The sequence below is a fragment of the Apus apus genome, chromosome 3 (assembly GCF_020740795.1).
Source record: "Apus apus isolate bApuApu2 chromosome 3, bApuApu2.pri.cur, whole genome shotgun sequence".
Lineage (NCBI taxonomy): Eukaryota > Metazoa > Chordata > Aves > Apodiformes > Apodidae > Apus > Apus apus.
Genome location: NC_067284.1, coordinates 87,901,203 through 87,906,151, shown reverse-complemented (window position 1 = coordinate 87,906,151; position 4,949 = coordinate 87,901,203).

Below are 4,949 nucleotides of genomic sequence, written 5' to 3'. Positions count from 1 at the left end.
GCGGTGCTGTGCGGTGCTGTGCTGGGCGGTGCTGTGCGGTGCTGTGCGGTGCTGTGCTGTGCGGTGCGGTGCTGTGCTGGGCGGTGCTGTGCGGTGCGGTGCTGTGCTGGGCGGTGCTGTGCGGTGCGGTGTGGTGCTGTGCGGTGCTGTGCGGTGCGGTGCTGGGCGGTGCGGTGCTGTGCGGTGTGGTGCTGGGCGGTGCTGTGCGGTGCGGTGTGGTGCTGGGCGGTGCTGTGCGGTGCTGTGCTGGGCGGTGCTGTGCGGTGCGGTGTGGTGCTGGGCGGTGCTGTGCGGTGCTGTGCGGTGCGGTGCTGGGCGGTGCGGTGCGGTGCGGTGCACCCCCAGCCCCCGAGTAAGCAGAAAGTTCCCGAGTCACCCCAAGTCAGCAGCCTGGCGCCGTGTCCCACCTGGGCTGGGGACACGGGCAGGTGTGGGGCCCCCGCACACCGTGCCTAGGTCTGGCCCCTCTTAAATAGCAAAAGACCCCAGCTCTTTTTCTGTGTTTACAGTTATTGCCGCTTGTGCCCACAGGGTCCTGAGTCTCAGGAATTGAGTCCGAACGTAATTTACCCTCTGCATCCTGCTTCTCAGCAAACTCTTCTCTTAGGGCCTTGTTTCCTTCCAAATCGTGTTCAAGGTCACTTGTGACTTAGCCAAGACAAATTTAGCTCTGGAAAGCCTCCCTGCTGTCACTTGCATTTCTGTTTGCCGCCTCAGGATGGAAGACAGCAAATGATCTTGTTCCTAGCATGGATGTTTTACGGGTTTAATTTTGCCTGGGTGAGCTCGAACGAGGAGCAAGCCCAGCAGCTCACCGAGCAGCTGTAAGGGCACCTGAGCTGTAGCTCTGCTGGTGGCTCCCCGGGCAAAGGCAGAGAGAGCTCCCCAGGCCTGGCAGGCGTGAGCTCAGCGGGGCTGCAGCAGCGTGCGGGGCGGGGGGCCCTGAGAGCCCCTGGGTTGCGGCAGGGCCAGCGCGTACGTCCCACCCCACTCTGGCAGCACCTCTGCACAGCCCCGCTGGCGTCTGGCCAGCAGACACTCGCACCAGGGTATCCACGGCTGGCGCAGAAGTGCGTTAGGAAATCCCTGAGTTATTAAAAGTATGAAGAGACGAGCAGTTCAGTGATGACCCTGGTGGGCACATGCAGCTGCTGGCTGGCTGCTTGCATGCTAATTGCCCCTGATTGCTTTCACCCTGTCCCTTTGGAAAGCTCTTCAAGACTGACATATTTCACAGTGTTCAACCCTCCCAGAGATCTCAAATGTTGGCAGGTGGAGTTTATAGCTGTCACGTATTACCAGCTAGAGCAGAAAAGCTACACCTCCCACATAAATCCACACTGGCACCTTTTTTTTTTTTTGGTGATAGCTATGACTGTATGTATCAGATCCAAAAGGTTTTCTTCTGTTGTGATATTTAGATGTCTACATTCTGGTACAGAAACAAAGCCACATTACTTCTCAGCTGTCTTTTTAATTTAGTGAGCTGGATGCTTGAAATTGAAATTCTAACCAGTTTTTAATATTAACTTCTTAACAAAGGAGTTACACCTACTTTTTAAGATCTTATGTATTAGCTAAGACAAATCTTGCTCTAGAAAGACCTACTGTTGCCATTTATATTTTGTTTAAAAAGCTCTTATTACAAAGTTTCTTGAGGAAATAAAAAGTATGCTTTCACTTGAATTTGTTACTGATGAGCTTTTTACGCTCTTGCTATTTAATGGTGTCATTGTAAATTAAATACGAACTTCATGGAATGTAGTAATTTGCCAGTGGGAACTGCAGTAGAGCAATTTCAGCAAGCTAATAGTAAAACTGGAATTAGGACTCATGGGTTATTTCCACACACTGTCTCTGAACAGTCATCTTCACCTGGGTGCACAAAGTAAATGAAATTTCTCCAAGAGAAAGAGACTAGCAAAGCAGTGAGGGAATCAGACGTTCCATAGAGTCATACAAAGCTCTCTTCACTTCCATTATTTTTGTGCTAGGATTACTGTTTTAATTTCTATTACAACCCCTTTTATCCCTTCCCTTTCCTGATTCTTGTCACTGTTCTTCCAAGATTTCCAGGTTTAGAAAACACAATTTAAAACTCTTTTTTTCCATCATCCTTTCCCAACCACAAAGACATGACAATAAATTCTTGTGAAAACTGTAATCACTATTTTATCTGCAATTTTTGGATGGTTCATCATTAATGGATCCATTAGATGAATGAAGAGAGAGCATCTAAAAGGCTGTCTCAGTATTATTGCTGTTACCTGAATAGGGATGATGTAGGTGCCAGAGAGCAGAAGAGCTACTTTTAGCTCATGTGTGGGTGCTGAATTTGAAAGATTCCAGCATCCCTTCTTGTCGTGAAATGAAGAACATCTCAAGGGATGAGTAATGATATGAAAAATTATGTTTCGTATAATTATATCATCACTTTTCTGTAGGCTGCCAGTGACTAATCCACTACCTTGGAAAAACTTCCATTGCTCCCTATCTCAGTTAAATTGGGAAGGAAAGTAACTAGGTTTACCTCCCACCACATTCTTAAGATTGCTTTCTGGTTTTATTATTTTAAAAAGCTGAAGGCATTGCATACAATTTATGCTAAAGGAGAAAAGTGTGACAGTGTGCCATGTGCAGGGACAGAGATACCCCAATTTATTTATGGTAGACCATCCGGTTACCAGGAACCTTCAGGAAATGTAGATTGCATTAGACAAAGTAACATGCCAGTGCGGAGTCATTATTTTTAATATCTTGCCTTCCTAAAATTAGTATCTCCATCAATATGTCACTTGGCTGTCTGGCAAAATTATGGAAAAAAGTTTTGTGTTAGCTGCTTTCAGTAGGTATTAAAAACTGTAAACAACAATTAATAAATGTAAATTAAAAGCAGAATAGGTATTGATATTTTACTAAGTGCCCTTGTTTTGTTTTCTTTTGGGAATGGAATTGCTTACATGAATAAAGATAGAAGAGTTTATGTCCCTGGTTGCAGTTCTGAACACTGCAACATGTGCATGAGTCCACAGGTGTAAATAATCCTATTGCAGCCAGTGAACTGAAGAAGGTAAAGAAGTTTCCTCAAGTGATGGGTCTTGGAAGCTAACTATAAAATGCACTAATGCCATATTTTTTTTGCTATATTCAAATACGATTTTATATGTTTAATATAAACAAACATGCCTCTTGACATAAGAAAGAAATTTTGTACAGTAAGAACAATAATTCATGGGAACAACCTCCCCAGGGACCCAGTGGAGTCCTCATTGGTGGAGGTTTTCAAGATGCTCTTAGAAAGGATGCTAGATAATCTCATCTAGGCTCCCTTTCCTATGAAAGGTTGGACCAGATGATCTTTGGTGGTCCCTTCCAACCTGGGCATCCTACAATTCTCTAATTGTATATAATCACTATATATTCCAGATAGAATATATCTATATTCCATAGATACTCTATATGTGTATGTGACATTAAGGAAAGTTCTTAAAACTAATTCTTTTGAGTTCCTCTGGAAATCTCTTCTGTATTGGTGACTTCTCAGCTGGCTGGTTGGAGTTCAGTGATATGCCAGGCAGCACAAAAGAAGCAAAACTGAAACTGAGGTAACTGCCTATGTCTGATTCAGCACTCTTTCCCAAAATTCAGGAACTATCAGCTCAGTTCCATCAGGAGCAGAAACAGATGGTAGAGTTGTTTATTTATTTGATAATGTTCTTATTACAAGAAAGTATGATTTTTTTACCTTTGGTAAGAGAAGAGAATCAGAACAGCAGCACAATGTATTTGTCAGAAATCCAAAAGTGCCTGTTAAGCTTTTCATCAGGATTATAATATTCTTGAGAAGGGCCATGAAAATGATCAGAGGGCTGGAACACCTCTCTAATGAAGAAGGGCTGAGAGAGTTGGGGTTGTTCTGTCTGGAGAAGAGAAAGCTCTGGGGAAAACTTATTGCAGCCTTTTAATATTTAACAGGGACTTATAAGAAAGATGGAGAGAGACTCCTTCAGCAACAAGACAAGGGGTGATGGTTTTAAACTGAAAGATGGTTGATTTAGGTTGAATATAAGGAAGAAAATTTTTACAATGAGGGTGGTGAGATAAAGGAACAGGCTGCCCAGAGAAGTTGTGATTCTCCATCATTAGAAGTGTTCCAGGTTGGATGGAGCTTGGAGCAACCTGATCTAGTAAAAGATGTCTCTGTCTATGGCAGGGGGGTTGGACTACGTACCCTTTAAAGGTCCCTTCCAAGCCAAACCATTCTTTAGTTCTATGGTTCTATGATGGTCCAGAAGATCACTGGTGTTGCTTTTCTTTCATTCTCTATTGTTTCTTCAGGTTGTCTCACTCTGTCGGGCACATGCCTCTATGGAAGACTACCTAGTGAAACACTTACGTGTATCTGGTTTATATTCCTCAGTTTTTTCACGTTTGTTTGTGTGTTCTGCATTGTGATCTGAATTTGTGTTGTGTTAGGAAATGGCATGGTTTCAGCCACTTGGTTTCTTGAGGGAGCTCTATAGTTTCTTACACTTGTCACAAAAGAAAGATAATAGTCATATGTTGCAAGTTCAGTGAGGTTTAATCAAATCCACAATGTGAATGTGTTGTGGAAGAGCCAGGAAACACGAATTTTTTCACCTTTCTCCTTTTTATAACAGCTATCTGTTAGACAGAGAGATGGAAGACGTTTAAGTGTCCCTTGATGATAGGGTCTGTGCATCTTTAGCACTTGCATTGGTAGCCACTGGATGTCACTAATGGTTCACAGAAACACAGAAACCCGTGCACTTTTTCCAGGAGGTAAAAAAAAATGCCTTAAAAGCACAAGGTTCTGAGGAGAAGCATTTATGGTGAAGTGGCAGCAAATTATATCAGTGTGCAGTAAGCATAGATCTGGTTGGGATCACCAAGTTGTGCTGAACTTAGTGACTCTTTAGGTAGCAAAC